Consider the following 26,856-nt stretch of genomic DNA (forward strand, 5'->3'; position numbering starts at 1 on the left):
AATATTCCTATGAGAGTTCCATCTCCTAAATTTAAGCCCAGATTTATTGGACCTTATAAGATTTCGGAGATTATTAATCCTGTATCTTTCCGTTTGATTCTGCCTGCGTCATTTAAGATTCACAATGTCTTCCATAAGTCCTTGTTGAAGAAACATGTGGAGCCGGCAGTTCCTGTAGCAGCGCCTCCTGACCCTGTTTTGGTACAAGGGGATCTGGAGTATGAGGTTGAAAAAATACTGGATTCCCGTCGCAGTGGGCATCAGCTTCAGTACCTTGTAAAATGGAAGGGTTATGGGCAGGAGGATAACTCTTGGGTTGTGGCTTCTGACATTCATGCGGACAGGTTGGTTCGCGCCTTCCATTATGCTCATCCCGAGTGACCCGGTGGCGTGGGTGAGGGTTCGGTGACCCCTCCTCAAGGGGGGGTACTGTTGTGAATGTTAGTTATGTCTTGGCTGCTGGGAGGCTCCCTCTGGTGGCCAGGAAGGGTTTGGATAGAGACCAGGTGTGTTGTGCAGTGGGTGTTTCCTTTCCTAACTCTCTGCCTATTTAAGTCCTGGTCTGATTGCAGGCTGTTGCCGGATGTCAGTTGTTCTTTGTATCTCCAGCCTGCTTAATCCTGCTCTACACCACATCTTCCCCAGATAAGTGCTTGCTCTTTATTTATTGTCTGGTTCTTTGCTTATCTGGGTTTGTCATTTGTTGTGGTTGGTTTCAGTTTATTTCCTTCCAGGTTTTTCCCCTCAGTGGATTGTTGAGGAACTCCCTGCAGTTCTGTGTGGAGTATAGCTCCTTTTTGGGTCCATGTGTTTGTGGCTTGTTGAATTTGTTATAATTCTTGTTTTCTGTTCATTGGTATGACAAGGGCACCTGGTATAGGATGGAGTTCAGATCGAGCGATCTGAGGGCCTTTTTGTACTATCAGGAAGTTGGTATTTTGCAGGGTTTTTCTCTGGCAACCATCAGTCCCTTTCCTGTCCTTTCCTATTTTAGTCAGCGGGGGCCTCACCTTTTGCTAATGCTGTCATCTACCTGTGTATTGTGTTTTTCCTATATCACCGCAGTCTTTGAATGTGGGGGGCGTGCTATTCTTGTCTATTTTCTGAGGCAGAGAGTTATTCCTCTTTCCTACCTTTAGGATAGTTAGTTCTCCGGCTGGGTTCACGGTGCACAGGATGTTAGTTCACCCCTCGGCTACTTCTAGTTGTGTTGGTTAGTAAGGGGATGGCGGCCAGATTAGTTGCCAATGCTCTTGTCACCTTTTTGCCAATGATTTGTGATGGTCTTCCATGGTTCCGGATCATAACACCTGTAAGTTAAAGACAATAAACACACACAACCAAAAAATCCTTTATTTGGAATGAAAGACAAAAAAACACCCTCTTTCACCACTTTATTAACCCCTCAAAAACAACTCCAGGTCTGACATAATCAACGCAAGATCCCACGATGCTTTCAGCTCTGCTACATCGGAAGCTGACAGGAGTAGCAGTAGAACACCGCCGCTCCTGTGAGCTCCATGCAGCAACTGAAGTGAGTCGCGCGATCAGCTGTGCTGTCACTGAGGTTACTCGCGGCCACCTCTCTCAGGTGGAGGACTGCAGCTGTGGCCGCAAGTAACCTGAGTGAAAGCTGATCACGCGTCTCACTGCAGTCACTCAGGGGATTTGCGATCACAGGTGAGTCCTTCACGTGTGACCGCAAATCAAGCCGTGGCACACACATAGAGCCGCGCGATCACAATGAAGGCGGGTGAAGTTCATCCGAGTTCATTCTGATCGTGCGGCACTGTCTCGCAGCCAGCCATGCTCTTTTTGACAGTGCAGTCCCACTCGGCTCTGCTGCAAGTCTATGGGGATGCTGCAGAGCCAAGTGGGACCGCACTGTGAAAATCTGCGTTCTGGATGCTTTTCCCACTCTGTCTATGGGAGAGAAAGCATCCAGAATGCATGAATTCTCCAGGAATGTGTCTCAGAACGGAGCTTTTTCGGCTGCGTTCTGAGACGCATATGCAGTGACTTACACGCTGCGGAATAGAACGCAAAGTGTTCTCATAGCCTTAGGGAGCAGTTTCCTGAAGGGATTTGTAGAGTCTCATAGATTCCATAACAGCAGAAATCCCCACAAAGTGGTCCCACTTTGCAAAGTACTCTCAGGGAAATCATCTAGGGGTATAGTGATAAATTTGAGCACACTGGCATTTTCCAAAATTAGTGCACAATGGATGTCGCAGAATGAAAATTGCAAATATGCCATTGTAGTGTCCAATAGATAGTGCACAACTTGTTCTTCTGGAGACATGTGCAGCATAGATTATTTAAAGGGCTTTCCAAGACCTAACTGTGACGACATGGACCCTGTCAATGTCTAGCAGGGGTTAAATTTCTTAACATTTAGCCAGACGTATTGGTCTTCTGTGTGCTATCTCATGTTTGCTTAGCTATTGTTTTTCCAGACTCTTCCCGTAATCATTGTATTGTAGTTGTGTATTGCTAATGTGATTACCTTAGTAGCCATTATCTAGTCTGTGCATTCCAGACTACATGTATACCCTCAGTCTTTCTGTAGACATCATTTGGGTGAACATTGTTCATGCAGCTTGAGATTCGTCCAATGGGAGAGGCGATCTTGTCCAACCAATCGATGAGGACGCAGTGTATCCAAGTGGAAGGCTGTGGCTATAAAAGGGATTTCTTTAAGCCACCCGGTTGTTGTTGATGGATGCTGATGGATCCAGTCTAAGCTCTTAGGAGCTGACTAGAGGATCAGGATATCTTATGGCTTCAATCTAGGGACTCTGGTTCCGGTTGGAGACCATATCCACAGCCTAGGGATTTCAACTCCGGCTGCCAGGATTATATCATCATACCAGGAATACCTAAGGAGGACACTCAGGTTGGGACAGTTCAGTCACCTGCTACAGACTTTGCAGACCTCACACAGCTTCCTAAATCTGGCATTATTCCTTTCTCAGTGGGTGCCCGCCAAAAGTGGGGTGCTGCTGGATTGGAGTAATTAGCCCTGGGACCTCTAAGGCATAGACATTCTAAATCCCTGGTAAGCCAGCGGAAGGGTGAGACTCTGTTGCCTGTCACATTTGTGTTTTGTGGGTTATGTGTTATGTGCCGTTAATTGTTTGGGGATCCAATAAAGTCTAATTATTGTGATTCCCTCACCCTGTGTTGTCTGAGTAGTGTTACGCCCACGGTTAAGGAGGCCGGCGTTCAGTTGGGATGAGCCCTGAGCCACGCTGTCTTTCTAAAGGCGGCGGGTTTTAGTGGACGAGAGCACCCACTGAGCCCTGTGTCTCCACACTAACAATTGACAACTCATCTCAATATAAGTTGGGCTTTGTCAGACACTCTTAAGATCAGTTGAAACTGTTCTGGCAGCATCCCGAACTAGACTAAGGCAGGCTTTACACGTTGCAACATCGCTAGCAATTGCTAGAGATGTTCAGCGCGATAGCACCCGCCCCCGTCGCACGTTCGATATGTGGTGATTGCTGCCGTAGCGAACATTATCGCTATGGCAGCTTCACACACACATACCTGCTCGGCGACGTCGCTGTGACTGCCGAACTATCCCTCCTTCAAGGGGGGGGTGCCTTCGGCGTCACAGTGACGTCACTGCGACGTCACTAATCGGCCGGCCAATAGAAGCGGAGGGACGGAGATGAGCGGGACATAACATCCCGCCCACCTTCTCCCTTCCGCATTGCCATCAGGACGCAGGTAAGGTGATGTTTGTCGCTTCTGAGGGTTTACACACAGCGATGTGTGGAGCTGCAGGAACGACAAACAACATAGTACCTGCGGTCGACCCGACATTATGAAAATTAACGACGCTACACAGACACTGATTTTCGATGCTTTTGCGATCATTTATCGTCGCATTTAGGATTTACACGTTGCGATGTCGTTACCGGCGCTGAATGTGTGTCACTATCGACGTGACCCCGACGATATTTCGGAAGCGATGTCGCAACGTGTAAAGCCCCCCTATGTTCACACTGTGCTTGTGGACACTACTGTGTGTATATGCTTGGGAGGTATTCGCCCATCAGTGTGCAGTGTCAGATGGATCCGGAAGTATTCATCCACCATAGGGACCTAAGGAAAAGAGACATATAAAGCTTGATATATTATACATGTCTTTGAAGTCGCCTACTGAATAGGAAAGTGAAATCTGCTGTGATTTTCTATAAAGTTACATAAGTGCATGCTGGTCAGAGGGAAGTGGAAAGAACACTTTAAGACCCTGTGCCCACGCTGAGTATTTTGACGTGGATTTTAACGCAGATTTTCAGAAATCTGCAACAAAATCTGCTTGTCCATTGTGAAGCCAGCAAAGTCTATAAGAATTCAGAAGTGCTGTGCTCACGTTGAGTATTTTTCCCTTGCGTATTTGGTGCAGATTTCTTTTTTTCTGCACCAAATCTGCACCAAATACGCAAGGGAAAAATAAGCAACGTGGGCACAGCACTTCTGAATTCTCATAGACTTTGCTGGCTTCACAATGGACATGCAGATTTTGCTGCAGAGATCTGAAAATACGCATCAAAACTACATAGTGTGCACACTGGGCCTAAGGTCTTGTGCGCAAGCTACATTGTTTTGCCGTGTTTTTCTACATTTTTTGCGTGCAGTTTTAGTCCCAAAACTGCATGCATTTCCTTCCCCAGCAAAGTCTATGGGATTTCATTTTTGCTGTCCGCACATTGCAGCTTTTTTTTTAGCTGCATCTTTGTGGTGACTAGGGCTGAGCGGGCCCGGGCTGTAAAAGTACGGATCCGCGCGGTTTCAGCACTATTCCCGGGCCCGATCTGGGCCCGGGATTCCGGCTGCACGATCCGGAATTGGCAATTAATAAAAATGTTAAAAATCAATAAATAAATAGCGTTTCATACTTACAAGACTCTGTCATGGTGGCACACTTGCTTCCGGGTCACGCTTTCACTTCCTGTGCTGTGCACGCAGTCTCACAGCTTTCCGTGTTTTCCCCGCCCACCGGCCATCCTCTCAGCTGTGATTGGTTCCTGGCTGACGCGCCTCCCAGCCTGTGACACTCTCTGCCTCGGTCATCGCTTATTGCGGCTCAGTAATAGACTGCACTCAGAGCGGGCGGTCGTGCTCTATGGCTGCTCGCTCTGAGATGTAGCAGAGCCGGATGTGTCGCCGCGGGACTTCTCCTGTGGATTACGTCGGAGCTGCAGGGTGTTTGGGGTTAATAAAGTGGTGAAGGAGGAGTGTTTTGTATTTTATTTCAAATGAAGGATTTTTCTGTGTGTCTGTGTTTATTTACTGTCACTTACAGGTTTGTGTGATGCAGGTATCTGACAGACGCCTGTACAATCATAAACCTACGGTTTAGCAGCAGCTATGTGCCGCTATTAACCCCTGCTATTACCCCGACTGGCACCGCACGCCAGCGGGAAGAGCCGGTATCGCACACCGGCATGTCACATCTAACAGATGCGACATACCGGACGGCTGCGGACTGAGGATATACCAGCCCCCAGCCGGCGTGATCTTGGCTGGATGTGAAGATTAGGGGGACCGCACGTCGTTTTTTTTTTTTTTTGTTTTTTTTTACTTTTATTGGAATCACACGTGCGAGGGGCTCTGACAGCACCCGGCAGCCTCGCACGTGTGTCTCCGGGCACTGGATAAACAGCACAGATACTGCGTGACAGCTGGGGCTGCAGCCGAGCGCTATAACTGTGCTGCCGAGTGTGTTTACCACCGTGACCGACAGTGAACTGCTTTCCCCGCCCACCGGCCATCCTGGCGCCTGTGATTGGTTGCAGTTAGCTGACATGCTGCCACTCAGGATGGGGGCGTGTCTAGCTGCAACCAACACACGCCGGTGGGCGGGGAAAACCATGAATATTGAATTGTCGGCTCCGAAAATCTCAAAAATTTTTATAATAAGTACAGTTTGGAATTTTTAGTGCTGAAGTGCACATTTAGTGCTGGCTTTTTGTTTTTCTTCATTGAATTGGTCGGTGGCTGACCCCCACCAAGCTATGCACCCCAATTTGGGATGTATTCCATCTGTCTAGATTTTGGCGGCTGGTGACTGTTCACATTGTCATCAGGCCTTGTCCACAGGCTATTTACTTCATGCAGCATTTGCTTGGACGTGTCCCGCCCACAGCCATGACTCAGTCATGGGTACGGGATTGAAATAGACCAGGTGAGTGCTGCTAAGAGCAGTTCTACTATTCATATGTGAGGCCGTATGGCACATTTTATAAAAATATTTTAGTGTAGGACTGCCTCAAATGAGATTTGCCGTGACGTGGCGAGGCAGCTCAAGAAATTGCAATTTTTTGCCAAAAATCTCAAAAATTTTTATAATAAGTACAGTTTGGAATTTTTAGTGCTGAAGTGCACATTTAGTGCTGGCTTTTTGTTTTTCTTCATTGAATTGGTCGGTGGCTGACCCCCACCAAGCTATGCACCCCAATTTGGGATGTATTCCATCTGTCTAGATTTTGGCGGCTGGTGACTGTTCACATTGTCATCAGGCCTTGTCCACAGGCTATTTACTTCATGCAGCATTTGCTTGGACCTGTCCCGCCCACAGCCATGACTCAGTCATGGGTACGGGATTGAAATAGACCAGGTGAGTGCTGCTAAGAGCAGTTCTACTATTCATATGTGAGGCCGTATGGCACATTTTATAAAAATATTTTAGTGTAGGACTGCCTCAAATGAGATTTGCCTTGACGTGGCGAGGCAGCTCAAGAAATTGCAATTTTTTGCCAAAAATCTCAAAAATTTTTATAAGTACAGTTTGGAATTTTTAGTGCTGAAGTGCACATTTAGTGCTGGCTTTTTGTTTTTCTTCATTGAATTGGTCGGTGGCTGACCCCCACCAAGCTATGCACCCCAATTTGGGATGTATTCCATCTGTCTAGATTTTGGCGGCTGGTGACTGTTCACATTGTCATCAGGCCTTGTCCACAGGCTATTTACTTCATGCAGCATTTGCTTGGACCTGTCCCGCCCACAGCCATGACTCAGTCATGGGTACGGGATTGAAATAGACTAGGTGAGTGCTGCTAAGAGCAGTTCTACTATTCATATGTGAGGCCGTATGGCACATTTTATAAAAATATTTTAGTGTAGGACTGCCTCAAACGAGATTTGCCGTGACGTGGTGAGGCAGCTCAAGAAATTGCAATTTTTTGCCAAAAATCTCAAAAATTTTTATAATAAGTACAGTTTGGAATTTTTAGTGCTGAAGTGCACATTTAGTGCTGGCTTTTTGTTTTTCTTCATTGCCTATGGTCCTGTAGCCCATCCTAGACTTGTTCAGGGCTACAATTTTGTCCCTGGTGTCCTTAGACAGCTCTTTGGTCTTGGCTATGGTGGAGAAGTTGGCGTGTAATTGATTTAGTGTGTGGACAGGTGTCTTTTATACAGGTAATGAAGTCAAACAGGTGCAATTAATACAGGTAATGAGTGTAGAGTAGGAGGGCTTCTTAAAGAAGAAATAACAGGTCTGTGAGAGCCAGTATTCTTGCTGGTTGGTAGGTGATCAAATACTTATTCCATGCAATAAAATGCAAATTAATTATTTAAAATCACACAATATGATTTTCTGGATTTTTTATTCTTTTTATGCTTTGATTACTGCTTTGCACACTCTTGGCATTCTTTTGATGAGCTTCAAGAGGTAGTCACCGGAAATGGTTTTCACTTCACAGGTGTGCCCTTTAAGGTTTAATAAGTGGGATTTCTTGCCTTATAAATGGGGTTCGGACCATCCGTTGTGTTGTGCAGAAGTCTGGTGGATACACAGCTGATAGTCCTACTGAATAGACTGTTAGAATTTGTATTATGCAAGTAAAAAGCAGGTAAGTAAAGAAAAAGGAGTGGCCATCATTACTTTAAGAAATAAAAGTCAGCCCGAAAAATTGTGAAAACTTTGAAAGTGTCCCCAAGTGCAGTGGCAAAAACCATCAAACGCTACAAAATAACTGGCTCACATGAGGACCACCCCAGGAAAGGAAGACCAAGAGTCACGTCTGCTGCAGAGGATAAGTTTATCCGAGTCACCAGCCTCAGAAATCGCAGGTTAGCAGCAACTCAGATTAGAGACCAAGTCAATGCCACACAGGGTTCTAGCAGCAGATACATCTCTAGAACAACTGTTAAGAGGAGACTTTGTGCTGCAGGCCTTCATGGTAAAATAGCTGCTAGGAAACCACTGCTAAGGACAGGCAACAAGCAGAAGAGACTTGTTTGGGCTAAAGAACACAAGGAATGGAGATTAGACCAGTGAAAATCTGTGCTTTGGTCTGATGAGTCCAAATTTAAGGTCTTTGGATCCAACCACCGTGTCTTTGTGCGACGCAGAAAAAGTGAACGGATGGACTCTACATGCCTGGTTCCCACCATGAAGCATGGAGGAGGAGGTGTGATGGTGTGGGAGTGCTTTGCTGGTGATACTGTTGGGGATTTATTCAAAATTGAAGGCATACTGAACCAGCATGGCTACCACAGCATCTTGCAGCGGCATGCTATTCCATCCGGTTTGTTTTTAATTGGACCATCATTTATTTTTCAACAGGACAATGACCTCAAACACACCTCCAGGCTGTGGAAGGGCTATTTGACTAAGAAGGAGATGACCTGGCCTCCACAGTCACCAGACCTGAACCCAATCGAGATGGATTGGGGTGAGCTGGACCGCAGAGTGAAGGCAAAAGGGCCAACAAGTGCTAAGCATCTCTGGGAACTCCTTCAAGACTGTTGGAAGACCATTTCTGGTGACTACCTCTTGAAGATCATCAAGAGAATGCCAAGAGTGTGCAAAGCAGTAAGCAAAGCAAAAGGTGGCTACTTTTAAGAACCTAGAATGTAAGACATATTTTCAGTTGTTTCACACTTTTTTGTTAAGTATTTCATTCCACATGTGTTAATTCATAGTTTTGATGCTTTCAATGTGAATTTCCAATTTTCAGAGTCATGAAAATAAAGAAAACTCTTTGAATGAGAAGATGTGTCTAAACTCTTGGTCTGTGCTGTGTGTGTATATATATATATATATATATATATATATATATATATAAGCAGAAGAGACTTGTTTGGGCTAAAGAACACAAGGAATGGAGATTAGACCAGTGAAAATCTGTGCTTTGGTCTGATGAGTCCAAATTTAAGGTCTTTGGATCCAACCACCGTGTCTTTGTGCGACGCAGAAAAAGTGAACGGATGGACTCTACATGCCTGGTTCCCACCATGAAGCATGGAGGAGGAGGTGTGATGGTGTGGGAGTGCTTTGCTGGTGATACTGTTGGGGATTTATTCAAAATTGAAGGCATACTGAACCAGCATGGCTACCACAGCATCTTGCAGCGGCATGCTATTCCATCCGGTTTGTGTTTGTGTGAATTTCCAATTTTCAGAGTCATGAAAATAAAGAAAACTCTTTGAATGAGAAGATGTGTCTAAACTCTTGGTCTGTGCTGTGTGTATATATATATATATATATATATATATATATATATATATATATTGCTTTACATTGACCCTTCAGATGTAAGCAAAAGATTATTAGATCTGTCAATCTGACACAGTCAGGAGGCATTAGGGCATTGTACCTTGGTGACAATGTGACCATTGTTTGGCCTGGGGTCACCATGGGGACCATTGGCATATCACATTGTACCAATCAAAGCAAAATGAGAACTCTTTTCCTCTATGAAGCAGATAAATGTCGCTGTCGCTATTGACAGCAGCATCAGAAGAATTAATTACCCGCGATGGGCGTAAGCATCGATTGTGGGCATTACTGAAGGGTGTCAGCTACATAGCTGACACCCGTTGATGATTTCTCCGCCTCTGCTAGTGAGCCAACACGATCATTGCACTATACATGTATGGCAGCTTGCAGGAACGTACTTCCCGCTGTACCATACATGTACGATAGATCTTTCTTATGTTTTCACCCCTTCATGAGATCAATCAAAACCTCATATTTTGGGCACTAAATAGAACCATTGTTTTCAATCCTAGGACAGCAGGGGTTCTCCATTTATGTGAAGTTTATAAGACGGAAATGCACATTCAGGTGACATCCCACGTTTGACAATTGTGGAACTTAGGTTTTTATTTGTATAAAAACTTTCCAATAATGCAAAATAAGCAGTATTCTATTTCATATTAAAATTGTGATGCATGCTGAATAAAATAAACTATTAAGTAGTAATGAAACATCAAAGTGCAAAGTTGGGACTCTGGCCTTCATCACGTGTGTTGCTGGAGTCCTCTCTCCACTGAACATGTCACTGCATTAGACGTGGCGGCTACTGCCAACCTTGTACAGTAGCACATTACGTTTGTCAGCACATGTCACACATGGCTGAAAATGTCTGTATCCTGCTTCAAAGTCTGGAGTTCTTCCTATTACTGATGATAAATCAAGTTTTACGGAGGTAGTATAGATTATGCAATAGTCTACCTGGATTAACCTTTTCTTGCCAATTTAGTAATTAATTAATGTGAAAGGAATAAAAATTAAGTTTATATACAACAATTATTTAAATTTTGCTAATCAAATAAATAGGTTTTAAGGGCACAGATTATTAAAGCCTTTCTGGAATGAAGAAACTTCATGATGAGCTGTGGGGGCATCATACTGTCTATTGGTTGCTTTGGGGAAGTCATACTGTATATAAGGAATGGTTCGGGCATCATACTGTGTATAGGACACTGTAGGGCTATCACACTGTATATACGGAGCTGTAGGATATCATACTGTATATAGGGGATGATGGGGACATCATACCATCATACCAAATACAGAGGACTGTGGTGGCCATCATACTGTATATAGGGAACTGTGGGAGCCATTATACTATATATCTATATATATATATATATATACAGTGGGTATGGAACTATTCAGACCCCTGTAATTCTCTGCCAATGGCTGCAATGAAACAAAGAGTGAAAAATGTAAGGAGGTCTGAATACTTTCCGTACCCACTGTCTGTATACATATATATATGGAGCTGTGGGGGCCATAATATTGTACACAGGGAGCTATGGGGCATCATACTATCTATATATATATATATATATATACAGTTAGGTCCAGAAATATTTGGACAGTGACACAAGTTTTGTTATTTTAGCTGTTTACAAAAACATGTTCAGAAATACAATTATATATATAATATGGGCTGAAAGTGCACACTCCCAGCTGCAATATGAGAGTTTTCACATCCAAATCGGAGAAAGGGTTTAGGAATCATAGCTCTGTAATGCATAGCCTCCTCTTTTTAAAGGGACCAAAAGTAATTGGACAAGGGACTCTAAGGGCTGCAATTAACTCTGAAGGCGTCTCCCTCGTTAACTTGTAATCAATGAAGTAGTTAAAAGGTCTGGGGTTGATTACAGGTGTGTGGTTTTGCATTTGGAAGCTGTTGCTGTGACCAGACAACATGCGGTCTAAGGAACTCTCAATTGAGGTGAAGCAGAACATCCTGAGGCTGAAAAAAAAAGAAAAAATCCATCAGAGAGATAGCAGACATGCTTGGAGTTGCAAAATCAACAGTCGGGTACATTCTGAGAAAAAAGGAATTGACTGGTGAGCTTGGGAACTCAAAAAGGCCTGGGCGTCCACGGATGACAACAGTGGTGGATGATCGCCGCATACTTTCTTTGGTGAAGAAGAACCCGTTCACAACATCAACTGAAGTCCAGAACACTCTCAGTGAAGTAGGTGTATCTGTCTCTAAGTCAACAGTAAAGAGAAGACTCCATGAAAGTAAATACAAAGGGTTCACATCTAGATGCAAACCATTCATCAATTCCAAAAATAGACAGGCCAGAGTTAAATTTGCTGAAAAACACCTCATGAAGCCAGCTCAGTTCTGGAAAAGTATTCTATGGACAGATGAGACAAAGATCAACCTGTACCAGAATGATGGGAAGAAAAAAGTTTGGAGAAGAAAGGGAACGGCACATGATCCAAGGCACACCACATCCTCTGTAAAACATGGTGGAGGCAACGTGATGGCATGGGCATGCATGGCTTTCAATGGCACTGGGTCACTTGTGTTTATTGATGACATAACAGCAGACAAGAGTAGCCGGATGAATTCTGAAGTGTACCGGGATATACTTTCAGCCCAGATTCAGCCAAATGCCGCAAAGTTGATCGGACGGCGCTTCATAGTACAGATGGACAATGACCCCAAGCATACTGCCAAAGCTACCCAGGAGTTCATGAGTGCAAAAAAGTGGAACATTCTGCAATGGCCAAGTCAATCACCAGATCTTAACCCAATTGAGCATGCATTTCACTTGCTCAAATCCAGACTTAAGACGGAAAGACCCACAAACAAGCAAGACCTGAAGGCTGCGGCTGTAAAGGCCTGGCAAAGCATTAAGAAGGAGGAAACCCAGCCTTTGGTGATGTCCATGTGTTCCAGACTTAAGGCAGTGATTGCCTCCAAAGGATTCGCAACAAAATATTGAAAATAAAAATATTTTGTTTGGGTTTGGTTTATTTGTCCAATTACTTTTGACCCCCTAAAATGTGGAGTGTTTGTAAAGAAATGTGTACAATTCCTACAATTTCTATCAGATATTTTTGTTCAAACCTTCAAATTAAACGTTACAATCTGCACTTGAATTCTGTTGTAGAGGTTTCATTTCAAATCCAATGTGGTGGCATGCAGAGCCCAACTCGCGAAAATTGTGTCACTGTCCAAATATTTCTGAACCTAACTGTATATATATATATAAGTACTGTGGGGCCATCATGCTTTGCATAGAGAGCTGTGGTGGGCCACCAAACTGTATATAGGAGGTTGTGGGAGCATCATACTTTTTTAAGCAAAGGGGGGCAATTAGGACTTTAGGTATCTTTGCTACAGATACAACTGTAAGAATATATATTTGATTTTTTTTTGTACATTTGTCAGTCCTGGGGACTCATTACATGACAGTCAGATATTTTTTTTTTTAGCCCAGAAATATCCTTTAATTAAAAAACAAGTAAAAACAACACCCCAAACAGTAGAAGGCAAATACATTTGTTCAGTGTAGCATATACCGAGGGGTTTGAGTTTATGAGTTTATTCTCAATATCAGTCAAGACTCGAGTTTGGACTTACCTATTTATGCAATAGTTTTCCTTGCTCATATTGGAATGGGCACATTGTAGATTCAGACTGAAGACAATAATTCTAGAAAGAAACACATATTAAGTCAGGCTGTAAAGAAAGACAAGTGAAACAAACAAAAAAATGCGCTAAACCTAGAGATTCCGCAAGGAGTCCATAATTTACTCTGATGATAGCTTTACAATCCCTTGGCATTCTCTGAAGCATGTTCATCAGGTAAGAAACTGACCTTCAAAAAATGCTTGCAACCACATGGTGTGGAGTGTTTTTTGCAGAGCCATTGTTGATGCACAGTTTAATATAGTGTTGAGCCCTATTCTAGAACTGTTCTAAATCAGAATATGACAAGAACCACTTATCCAAGTAAACAAAAAAAACAGTCCATCATTAGTTGAAAACATGAAGGTAAGTCAGTCTGGAAAATTGCTAGAACCTTGAAGGTATCCTCAAATGCAGTCATGAAAACCAACAATTACTATGATGTAACTGTCTCTCAGGATTATCACCCTAGGAAAGAAAGATCAACACTTTTGGTGCAGAAGATAAGTTTATCCAAAATAGCAACCTCAGAAACTACAAACTGACAGCACCTCAAACAATAGCCCTCATAAATCATGTACAGACATCAAGTAGCAACCACATCTCAAATTATATTGTCTACAGGACGCTGCAAGAAGCAGGCCTTTAGGCCATGTGCGCACGTTGCATTTTTTCTTGCGTTTTGGTTGCGTTTTGGTTGCGTTTTAAACAGCATTGTGTCATTGACAAAATGCATGCATTTTGCTTCCCCAGCAAAGTCTATTATAAATCAGAAATTCCAAGCGCACGTTGCTTTTTTTTCGACAGCGTTTTGTTTGACAAATATTAGTCAAAATCATTGCCTAAAAAAAAAGCAGCATGTCACTTTATCATTGCGTTTTGTGAACATTTTCCATCCATTGAAATGAATGAAGTGTGTCAAAATGCAACCAAAATGTTTAGCTGTGCATTTGCACTGCGTTTTGGTTGCATATTGAATCCGTTCTTGTGAACAAAAATGCAGGTCACCAACTTTTCTCTATTCTCTCTCTCTCTCTGTCGCTCTCCAGTTCATACTCACCAATCACCGACGCGGCTGTCACACTGCTCCCTCGGCATCTACTGCTTCTGAAAGTGCCAGCCGCTCATTAGGCTTATCTCATATTCACTGCTTTCCTCACCCACCGGCACCTATGATTGGTTGCAGTCAGACGCGACCCCACGCTGAGTGACAGCTGTTTGACTGCAACCAATCACAGCTAGTGGGCGAGTCTATATCGTACATTACAATAAATAAACAAATAAATTAAAAAAAGGCATGCAGTCCCACTCAATTTTGATACCAGCCAAGATAAAGCTTCACATTCTCATTGCGCAGCTGTGTCTTTGTCTGCTGTCAGTGGACAGTCATGCTCTATGGTGCTCGCTGTGACAGGACAGGGATGTAGCAGAGCTGAGTCACCGTGGACCTCGTGTGGATTACCTCAGACCTGCAGGGGGGTTTAGAGGTTAATAAAGTGGTGAAAGAAGGTTTTTTTATATTTCATTCCAAATTAAGGATTTTGGGGGTGTATGTGTTTTTTCTTACTTTCACTTACAGATTAGTGATGGGGGCAGGGTCTCATAGACGACTGCCATTACTAATCTAGGACTTAGTGGCTGCTGTTGGCTGCCATTCACTCCTTATTACTCTGATTGCCACCGCACCAGGGCAACGGGAAAAGCCGGGTACAGCATAATTATACTGTACCCTGAGTGTCGGCATCATTATCCCGCACCCCGAGTGTCGTAGTATTGTTGGGGGACCCACGTCCAAAGTTTGAACCAGGGCCAATCAAATTCTAGTTACGCAACTGTCAGTAGTGGCTTCTTTGCAGCAATTCGACCATAAGGGTATGTCCACACGCTGCGTTCTTGATTTGACAAAAACAAATGCACCCTCTGGCTGACTTGACAACTGTAAACACTGCTTTTGAAAAAAAAAATGCATGCATTTTCGATGCGTTTTTGATGTGTTTTCAATACATTTTTGATGCGTTTTCAATGCATTTTTGTCAGTGCATTTTTTTAAAGGAAAAATAAAATATGATAGGATAGAATAATTGGTCAATAGCTACGGTAGAATAGACAGATGGAAAAAATAGAAAGAATAAATAGATAGAAAGAACATATATAACAGATAGAAAGAACATATAGACTAGATAATAAGAAAGAACATATAGAATAGATAGAAAGAAATAAGAGAATAGCTTGATAGAGTGATAGCTAGCTTGGACAGCTGTTTTTTATTTTTTTTTGGTAAAAAAATGACATGGCCCTCCGCCATTTTTCATATCCAGCACAGAAACAGCAACAGCTGTAGGCTGCTTCCGTCAGCTCTCTGCTGTACTTTGGCTGGTTATGAAAAATAGAGGGTATCCCACGGTTTTTTATTTATAATTATTTGATTTATTTAAAAAAAAAAATTATGCCATTTAATGCAGCCCCATAGGCCTCCATATTATATTATGCAGCTTCCATACCATTTAATGCACCCCATAGGCCTCCATGTATTATAATGCAGCCCCATAATCAATGTATAAGGTTTCTTTCATATTCTGTTATGCAGCCACCATACTGTTTCATGCACCCCATAGGCCTCTGGCCACCATGTACTCACTAATTAAAATAAATAAACAAGTGCTCACCTCTCCTCATTCGCTCGCTGCTCCGGTCAGTGTCCTGCGCTCTGCATGTCTCAGCACAGCAGGTGCACTGTAGTGAGGTCACCGCGCTCTGCTACAGTAAGATGTCACGCGTAGGCACAGGGGGAGAATGATGAAGAATGGAGTAGAGCGCTCTGCTCAAGCTTTTATCATTATTTTGTGCGATGACTGACAAGGGCCCTCGGGTAAGTGGGACCCGGTGCCACCCCCTAATTCATGGGCCCCATAGCAGCCACGTGGTCTGCCACTGAACAGCGCAGCTCCTTTCTCACAGAGAGAAGCCGGCTGCTCCTCTGGAGGGCGCAGTTGCAGTGACGATCTCTGCGACCGCTATCGTTATGCCCCTGACCATTGAGTAACGCAAATTAAAAAAAGTGACACAAGGGACTGGAATTTAGGTCAGATTAAATATGTACTGTGATTCAATGAGTCAAGCTCAGAGATTTTTTGTACCAACTGTCATGTTTTTGTGAGACACAGAAAAAGTGAGCAGATGGTTTCTATATGTGTAATGCCCACTGTGAAGCATTAACTCCTTCACACCTCCTCCCCCTGGTGATTTCCCGTTTTTTATTTTTTCCTCCCCTTTTTCCAAGAGCCATAACTCATATAGCCATATGAGGGCTTGTTTGATGCAAGACGAGGTGTACTTTTGAATAACATCATTCTTCCTGCCCCATATTGAACTAGAAAATAGTAACAGAAATTTCAAGTGTGATAAAATTGCAAAAAAGGTCACCTATCACTAAATTAACAATCACTATTTACCGCATTTTTCATTATATAAGATGCACCGGATTATAAGACGCATCCCAAATTTAGAGATAAAAAAGTGTAAAGAAAATAAAAATGGGGTCCATCTTTAATCCGGTGTTGTCTTACCGTAGGGGAGCAGCAGTGGTGGTGAAGCGGGATCACAGGAGGCAGAGGTTGTGCTGGCAGCCGCAGTGGGTCCGTGGTGGCATTGACGGTCAGTGGCGGCAGCAGCGGCGGGTCAGTGACGTCAGCCGTGGCGGGTCAGTAGTGGCAGTGGGTGAGTGATGCAGCAGGCCAATGCGGTGAGTGTCCCAGTCTGTCCGTGGTCTCGGTTCAAATGATGGTGCCTGGAGCGGCGCGTGCGCAGGTGGAGCTTTCATCCAAGAGCTCCATTTGCGCAAGCGCTGACTCCCGGTGCCATCAGTTGAAACTGGGACCATGGACACACTGGGACACCTGCCGCACACCCACCAACCCGCACACACACACGCACAAAGTGGCAGCCAGCAGGCCACCCGCACGCACGCACAGAGAGGCAGCCGGCCTCCAGGACAGAGAGACAGCCGGCACTGACAGGCACCTGGCTGCCCGCACGCAGCCACAGGCACCTGTCTGCCCGAACGCACCTGGTCGCTGCACAGACAGTTCCCCCCAGTAAGCTATATTTGGATTTTAAGATGCACCCCTCATTTTCCTCCCAAATTTTTGGGACGAAAAGTGCGTCTTATAATCCGAAAAATACGGTAGGTGATTAAATGACAATATTGACCTGGAGCACAGATGTGGCCCTATTTAGATGCATAAATAGCAAGTTTTAGCTGGACGCAAAATTAGCTATTGCTAGATGATGAAATGCCGACTTATAGCACACAAGGTTCCCTTCACTGACCTTCCCTATTCTACACTATCACCCTACGTTCTAACTATCTCAACTACCTATGATTAAATGCCCTTGCTAAGTTAACTGTATAGCAGCAGTGGCGGCAGCACTGTCCTTAAGCTTTAGCAATCGCAAAATGGCGCCGACGTCGCATGTCCATCTTTTATATGCAGAGGGACATGACATGTGATTTAGGCAGACAATAACACAAGCCCTTGTGTCTAAACTTTGTGGATGCTTTCCGCGCCATGAATGGATGGCAAAAAATCCACACGTAATGTTAAGAAAAAAAAAAAAATCTGCTGCTCCTCCGACCCCTCCCCACCCCCTCCCCTCATCAAACACGTCCCCCCGCTCATCATACAGCACCACTATAGTAGCCAAAGTAATAGTAAAGTATTAGAAAAGCTGCAAACAGTTGTCAAACAAAACCGAACATTGCCAATTTTTGGGAAAAGTGTTCGTTTTTCCAAGCCCGAGCCGAACCAGATGAGCTTGTACCGAATTTGAGATTGATGAACCTTTATCGACAAGTTTGCGCGATACTTGATCGAGGAAAGAGCGTGCCAAAGCACGTTCATTCATCACTGATTATTACCTATTGAACCTGGTCCATCATGGAAAACCATTCATTTTTATCATTGACATATACCGGTAGTAGGACATTTTCTCTGCAGCTAAAATAACGTTCATGGATAACTGATCAACAAGTCAGCACCAATTTAAACATTTTAAAATGTAATTGTACTGTTTTAATTGTGAGACAGATATTGTAGTATTTACAGTGACAAATAAGAGAATAATGAGTTAATAGTAATCATACCGTGTCTGGATGACTGCCAAAAGTGCAGTGTGTCCAGGTCCACACAATGTCTTGTTACAATCAAGGCTCATAGTTCAACTTGGAGAAAGACTGGACAAGATTCCAGAGTGACGTAATGCCATGCTGAAATCTTCCAGCTTACTCAATCAAACTGCTGGATTGCATGTCACCAGGCTCGTGTAATCTGTAATATAAAGTGTTGGAGGAAGAAGATTGAGATTATTAATTATATAATGTTACTAAAATTAGAGGATTTACAACATTGTGACTTTCTATATTTTACAATTAGATAAGCAATTCTTGGCTTGTGACCTCCTACCAAGAAACAATAAAATGTAATAACTGCATAACATACATTTGTAGTAAGGACATTAAGAATGACATCTGTCCCATATATAGTACACAATTATTAGTGAGCTTTATGTCTGCAATAAACTTAAAAATTTAATTAATGTAGAGATATGTGCATCATATGAAAATATAGCAGCACACCTGCCTACTGGTTGTTTGTGGTACTGCAGCTTAGCATTTCAGTGGAGCTTAGCTGCAGTGTCAGTCATACCCTAAAGGGTGCTTTACACGCTGCGACATTGCTAGCGATATATTGTCGGAGTCACGTTGTAAGTGACGCACATCCGGTGCCGTTAGCGACATTGCAGCATGTGACACCAAAGAGCGATGATCAACGAGCGCAGAAACGTGAAAAATCGTTGCTCATTTACACGTCGTTCATTTCCTTAATATCGTTGCTGATGCAGGTACGATGTTGTTCGTCGTTCCTGTGGCAGCACACATCGCTATGTGTGACACCACAGGAACGACGAACATCTCCTTACCTGCGTCCACTGGCAATGCAGAAGGAAGGAGGTGGGCGGTATGTTACGTCCCGCTGATCACCGCCCCTCCTCTGCTATTGGACGGCTGCCATGTGACGTCGCTGTGACGCCGCATGAACCACCCCCTTAGAAAGGAGGCGGATCGCCGGCCAGAGCGACGTCGCAGAGAAGGTAAGTCCGTGTGATGGGTGTTAGTGATGTTGTGCCCATGTTGCACAACCGACGGGGGCGGGTACGATCGCTAGCGATATCGGTACCGATATCGCAGCGTGAAAAGTACCCTTAAGGCTATGTGCCCACGGCAGTTTGTACCTGCGGATATATCCGCAGGTACGGCCGCAGGTTTCCCGCAGATGCTCACCGGAATTCGCAGCTATTTTTAGCTGTGGTAGTACAGCAAAATAGCTGCGGTAAACCTGCGGACATTCATGTGGATTACCCGCGGAAGTCCCGGCCCTATCTCCATAGTGGAGGGCCGGGATTTCCGCAGGTATTTCCGCAGAAAGAATTGACATGCAATTACGTGCGGCTGCGGGACATCGGCAGCATATTCCGCAGCTGCACATTCCGCAGCAAGGACACAGCACTCCCCATGTCCCATAGGATAACATGGGGAGTGTCTGTACATGCTGAAACCTGCGGATTCATCTGGAAAATCCAGAAAATCTGTGGATTTTCCGCAGATAAATCCGCAGGTTTAATCTCCCGTGGGCACATAGCCTAAGGATGTGTGTGGCTTTGTTTCAAGAAGGCCATGTGCGCACGTTGAGTATTTGGTTGCAGAAATTTCTGCACCAAATCTGCATTCCTTGGCAGAAAAAATGTGTTGTTCGGGGCGTTTTTGGTGATTTTTTACATGCGTTTTCTGTGCATTCTGGGGTGGAAAAATACTGCAAAACGGCTGAAATAATTGACATGCTACAAATTTATTTCTGCACTAAAACTGCAAGGGAAAAAAAAGTAACTTGCACTAAACTTCAGAATTCTCATTGATTTGCTGGCTTGAAAATTTGCATGCAGTTTTGTAACAAAACTAAAAGATGCATCAAAAAATGTGATAAAAACACACTATGTGCACATAACCGGGGAAAGCAGCCATGTCCTGGATAACCTTAACGTCGTGGATTTCTTTATCTCCCTCATTCAAAGATGGTAAGACTGTAATAAATACTGCAATACATGTAAATTCACCCAAAATTAGCTGCTTGATTTGTCCACAAATATCTGATGTACTATGTGCGCATTAAAATGAATGTATTTCATAATATTGATTCTTTTAACAAGAGCATTAATTATCAAAATTGTATCCATTTTCAACATTAACTATAAAGCATGTGTTTTTAGACTCTAGGCTAGTGTTCCTTAAAGCACCACTCTAGCATTTTATTTTACTGCTGGAGTTGTAATGACCCAGAGTAGACACTACTAGAATGTCCCCTGATGGGCCATATGTTTTTCTATAATGTTGGACATTATCTGTGCCTTCTGAAGCTTTGCTCTGAGAGTTGTAGCATCTACACTGACCTCTGCTGGCCTTTCTTAAAACTGCCGTTGCCTTATATAGTAAAAGCAAGTTAAGTAGCAGTGGGAAAATTCTGGGTATTTTCTGACAGCAAAAAAAATCAAAGATGTCTGTGGCTGAGGACTGAGGGGGTGAGGACTGAGTTTGGTGGGAGAGGTGTATGAACGCTGGAGTCAGTGAGGCTACTTTCAGTCACTTCTATCCTCTAGTGACTGTGTCTGGTAAAGAGAAAGAAACTATCTGTGGAAAGGAAAAATCCAGGCTGCCATTTATTCTAAATCAAGGTAGGCCCTGAACAACAGCAAGATCCAGAAAGCCCACAAACTGCTCATAGCTGAGACAGTTATAGATGCCTGATGCTAAGATACTCTCAGAGCTTGGATGAGGAAGAGTTAATCCTGCTGATAAGGAAAAATTGTAATATATGTTGTGGAAACTGTTATATGGACCGGCTTATTGTGTGCATTGTCAGCACTGCAGTTTATGTGGAGTAAAACTTCCCTCTCTTTGTTCATGAAACTTACGATGTCTGTGTTTAAAAAAAAATAATGAAAAAATAAATCTTTATTTTTATATAGCGCTAACATATTCCGCAGCGCTTTACATACATCAGGAACACTGTCCCCATAGAGGCTCACAATCTAAATTCCCTATCTGCATGTCTTTGGAGTGTGGGAGGAAACCCACGCAAACACAGGGAGAACATACAAACTCCTTGCAGATGGTGTCCTTGGTGGGATTCGAACCCAGGACCCCAGCACTGCAAGGCTGCAGTGCTAACCACTGAACCACCGTTCTGCCACCGTGTTTCTTGTGGAATTGCATTCATCCCGGCTACTACCTCATGCCATATGATCTGGGTGCCTGTACATGCCAGGAACCACATGAAAGTCAAACCAGACCAGGGAGCTTAGCCACTACACAAAGCTGGACTATGGAATCAGCCACTGCGACCCACCTACTTACCTTCCCCTACTACTGCCTTCCCTTTTACATTTGCCTACCAAACTGGATTGCCGGTGCAGTCGGAGGCACTGTGACAGGATTAGGCTCCGAGTTCTGAGGCCCTGCATTCCTGATGGAGGTTGCAGCAGAGTCGTGCTTTAAATCTAAGTCCTCTGTCCTGTCTCTCATGATCCCCCTCCACTGTTTTTATCTGCTATAGCGGCCTCTTCTGTTGGTTTCCAGTGATTTATGACCTACCAGCAGCTCCAGTGGTTCAGGGAGTTCACAAATTAATACAAGTCTACGAGAGCCTCTTTCTGGCTCTCATAAATTTGTATTGAGCACTTGTGTGGCGTAACTTTTGATTTCCAGCCAGTTGGAAGTTACAGGCATAAGATGGCACTGCGGGATCGGAGCGACACCACAACAGGATGAAGGCGCCGGATTGTAAGTATAAGAATAAGGGTAGGGGACTAAAATTTAAAGCATTACTGCAGTGCTGGAAAAAAAACAAAATGCTGGATTGGTGCTTTAACCCCTACCTGATGTTAGACATACATGTACAGTATGTCAGACTTTGTGTACAAGTGTATGGAGAAGGCTCAGGAACTGTGCTCAATCCACACATAAAAAAATACTCCTACACAAAGTGTACTGGTTGTGTTATACTGCCGTCAACTGTATGTAACAACAGCAATCAGAGCTAGCTTGTATCACTGGTGTCTATTGAGATGCCACTATCAATCTCTGACAGTGGCATTTAAGTGTATCTAGTGCATGCAGGGCCGTATTTGGGGTTTTTGCTGCCCTAGGCACTGTCAGTGGTGGCGCCCCCTTCTGATCAGTCAGATTACGGTTATATGCACACAGCTTTTTTTTTTTTTTTCCAGACAGATCCGCCCTATAACCCGCCCAAAAAACCCAAACTCTAAATATTAAAGAAATGAACTCATACACTGCAATGTAAAACGACTTGCTGTTCATATGTTCAGTCTTTGGAGTTTTTTTAAGCGCGTCAGGTTTCCTCAGACATGAAGCGGCTGACAGTGACCGGTCCTTTATATGGCGCCTGCTGCTTGGATGCCGCTTACTAGTTGTGACCGGTCCATTATATGGCGCCTGCTGCTTGGATGCCGCTTACTAGTTGTGACCGGCCATTATATGGCGCCTGCTGCTTGGATGCTGGTTACTAGTTGTGACCGGCCATTATATGGCGCCTGCTGCTTGGATGCCTCTTACTAGTTGTGACCGGCCATTATATGGCGCCTGCTGCTTGGATGCCGCTTACTAGTTGTGACCGGCCATTATATAGCGGCTTCTGCTTGGATGCCGCTTACTAGTTGTGACCGGTCCATTATATGGCGCCTGCTGCTTGGATGCCGCTTACTACTTCATTTAAAAAAATAAGTAAAATCCAGTAGCTAAAAGATGTTGGAAAAAACAACCAAGAAGCCACAGCAAAAAAAAATAAATATTTGCTTCAGGATAAAATGATGACTGTCCTAAAGTGTTTCCTGTCTGAATAATTCCGGGGGTTCACAGACCACTACAAGACGTGTGCACATTCCCTGATAGAGCCCAGAGCCTTCAGATAGTAGTTAAGACCTCCATACACATTAACCTAAAGTTGTCTAAACCCGCCAATATTGACAGGTTCTGCTGATAGCCCAATGTGAACAGGGGCTCTCAATTCTGATTGTCAGGGGAATAAGGATCCAGCATGTCCAATTACGGAGTGTAGATCCTATTATCCTCTAAATGATAAGCTGCTGTCGGAGATGTCCAGCAGCGGCTCTAATAAAGAACACAGAAACACTTGGCAGAATGAGTGCTCCTGTATATTGGAGAGCCGAGCAAGATAGCTGCCGGCCTAAAAATCAGACTATAGTGTATGGGGGCTTTAGTCTATTACTTATTCGGCTGACAGACATGCAGATAGCTGTATTTTTAGTCCAGCACGCTGACCCTATGTTTTAGGATCAAGACTGATAAGGTAAAGATTACAACAGCCACATGACTATCACCAGAACCACCATCAGTACAGTAATACATAACTAAAACCACACTACATACTATAATACGTAACCAAAACCACAGTTAGTACAGTAATACATCAACAGAACTACTGTCAATACAGTAATATCACCAAAACCACCCTAAACACAATAACATCACCAAACACACCCTGAAGACAATACATCGCCAAAACCACCATCAGTACATGAATACAATGCCAACTTCACACAGCAATCAAGTGCAGTGTCAGGTTAGACCCATATACATCTATGTATTGCATTAACGTACAACTCTCAGTATGTCCTTAACAATGGTAAGGAGATGCTGGTAGTTGTTACCAGACATCATTAGACTGTGGACCATATAAGAACCACAATACTGATTAGTCCCAGGCAGTAGACTTAACTTTTGGACGAGATCTTATAGGTTTAGGTCCATTAATTCTGAGGAGATTAGTAGGGCAGAGGTGGGCTCAGTAGGGAGAAGGGGCATCATGGGGTGGGACTTTAGACCCCAACCAATTGCTCAAAAGACCTTTTAAGTGCACAGCTCAGGAGACAGGACTATGAAATTTTACTCCCGGAATCCATTCTGTCTGCATGTTCTGGTTCTGGGAAACACTCGGGGCCACGGTAGTCGGACCCCCAGCGATTGGAAAGTTATTCCCCATCCCAAGGATAGGGGGTAAGATCCCAATGTGAGAAAACCCCTTTAAAAGCAGCATTCACACTGCAGCCAAAGATGGGAAACTGATTTATCTAAACAGTGTCCATCACCCGATGCACGAGCAAAACTTTCATTCGTCAGGTGAGATGATTTTTAAGCTGACTTAAAGGGAATCTGTCACCCCAAAATGACACCTAGACTGCGGAAATATTTATATGGGGGACATGATCTGTGGAGAAATAAACCCACCCATATAGGTCAGCTTAAAAGGAACTGGTCACGACCTTTAATATTAAACTGCTCCATTGTCCTTATAGTCAGAAAATGTGCATCACTTACGTTGCATCACTAACAAGAGGGGGGGCAGTTTAAAATTGAAAAAGGGTGTAACAGGTTCCCTTTAATGTTCACTGAAAAAGCCACATTTGATATGAAAATGAGGACATTTCTGCGCGGCCTAAGCCTGGTGCACCATTACCACCGAATATAGGAAAATACTAGCCAGGCCTTTGTCTTGATTAATAGTGATCCATTGGTGAGAGTGAGCACCGTAACACCAGATCTCCTGCTGCACCGCACCCAACACTGCGGCACACTCCAAGCGTCAGTGCGGGTGTGCACACAACACAGGAGGAGCACAGCGGCACACGCCAAGCGTCAGTGCATGTGTGCCTCCAACACAGGAGGAGCACAGTGAGGAGGGGGACACGGCGCTGTGATGTGCTGTCTGCTCACTTCAACAACCTTCCTCATTGAATCAGCAGTCAAATACAGGCAGCAACCAGGTGTCAGAACGTACCTGCATCACATTGCATGCGCACCCACGCGGACACTGCAGTCACATTGCAGGCGCACCCACGCGGACACTGCAGTCACACTGCAGGCGCACCCACTGCAGTCACATTGCAGGCGCACCCACGCGGACACTGCAGTCACATTGCAGGCGCACCCACGCGGACACTGCAGTCACATTGCAGGTGCACCCACGCGGACACTGCAGTCACATTGCGTGTGCACCCACACTGACACTTGGAGTGCTACTCTGCTCCTCCAGTGTCAGGACACGTGCAGAAATGCTAAGTGATTTTAGACAGCACTGACTCACCTAAGGACGAGGGACTGTCTTTAATATGCAAATAGGACGGTGCACATCTGCACCAAGACATCGGCCGCACCAGGGGGGACAGAACAGTTTGCATATATATAATATTAAGGTAAAACTGTACATGCCAGAGCGACGTCCCCTGTATAAATGTGTATGCAGATTAATTGCCATTTTGGGAGTAAAAGTAAAATGTCATCGCTCTTAGCAACACATTGTCCTGCGTCTCCCAAGACTCCCCTCTTGTCTGGTCTGCTGCATCACATACTGCAATGGTGCCCGTATAGGGAATCTGTCACCAGGTTTTGCTCCCCCATCTGAGAGCAGCATAATGTAGAGACAGAGCCCCTGATTCCAGCGATGTGTCACTTACTGAGCTGTTTGCTGTCGTTTTCTCTGCTGCAGATCTCGCAGTTATACAGAGCTCATGAATATGCTGGACTACCTGCAGCACACCAAGTAGTCCTGTAATGATAACTACTGCTGATTAAACAGTGATGTTATCAAAACTACATTAAGCAGCCCAGTAAGTGACAACACTGGAATCAGGATCTCTGCCCCTACATTATGCTGCTCTCAAATTAGGTGGCAAAAACCTGGTGACAGACTCATAATTCTCACTAAAGAGTAACCACTCGAAGTAAGCCCAAGGCTGTGCCCAAGAATAAATAACTGCCCATCACTGAGCTCACAGCACAAAGAATGACCACACACCATGTCACTTACAGTATACAGCCTCCACATTCTCTCCTATAACATTCCCACTACACTGCCCCCTCACATGAAATCCCCACTGTCCTCACCACTGAATTATACCCTCCAGACCTTCCTCACTTATGAACTATGACCTTCACTGTCCCCACCTCTCCATGCAGCCCCCACTTCACTGTCCCCCTCATGATGTCCCCACTCTATAATAAACCTTATGCTTCGCATTATGTATACCCAGCCCTTCCAGGCTCCTAACTGAGCGCTCCCCATGCTGCCCCTTCTCCATATCAAGCCCCCTCCATACCAAGCCCACCATGGTTCCCCTTCCATACAGAGTACCCCCCATGCTTTCCCATTCTCCATACCATGCCTCCCCCCGTGCTACCCCATTCTCCATACCATGCCTCTCATTCTCCATACCATGCCCCCCCCCATGCTACCCCATATTCCATACCATGCCTCTCATTCTCCATACTGTAACTCCCATTTGCTATACTGTCCACCACCCTCCCTCATTTTCCCATTCTGCTCCATCCCCCATGCTGCACCCCCACATCATGCTCCATCCCCATGTTGCGCCCCCACATCCTCCATGTTGCGCCCCCACATCATGCTTCATCCCCCCCATCCTCCATGTTGCGCCCCCACATCATGCTTCATCCCCCCCATCCTCCATGCTGCGCCCCCACATCATGCTTCATCGCCCCCATCCTCCATGCTGCGCC

General features: G+C 44.5%; 1 long non-coding RNA gene across 1 annotated transcript in view; it reads right to left on the reverse strand.

The window, feature by feature from the left end:
- LOC142290506 (uncharacterized) overlaps positions 1-26,856 on the reverse strand; it is a 200,121-nt gene that overhangs the window by 16,111 nt on the left and 157,154 nt on the right. The window contains exons 3-4 of the long non-coding RNA XR_012750327.1: positions 18,334-18,517; positions 13,143-13,214 (exon numbers count right to left, since the gene is read on the reverse strand). This is a non-coding gene — a long non-coding RNA (uncharacterized LOC142290506). The remainder of the gene's footprint in view (positions 1-13,142; positions 13,215-18,333; positions 18,518-26,856) is intronic.

The sequence above is a fragment of the Anomaloglossus baeobatrachus genome, chromosome 2, assembly GCF_048569485.1.
Source record: "Anomaloglossus baeobatrachus isolate aAnoBae1 chromosome 2, aAnoBae1.hap1, whole genome shotgun sequence".
Taxonomy (NCBI): domain Eukaryota; kingdom Metazoa; phylum Chordata; class Amphibia; order Anura; family Aromobatidae; genus Anomaloglossus; species Anomaloglossus baeobatrachus.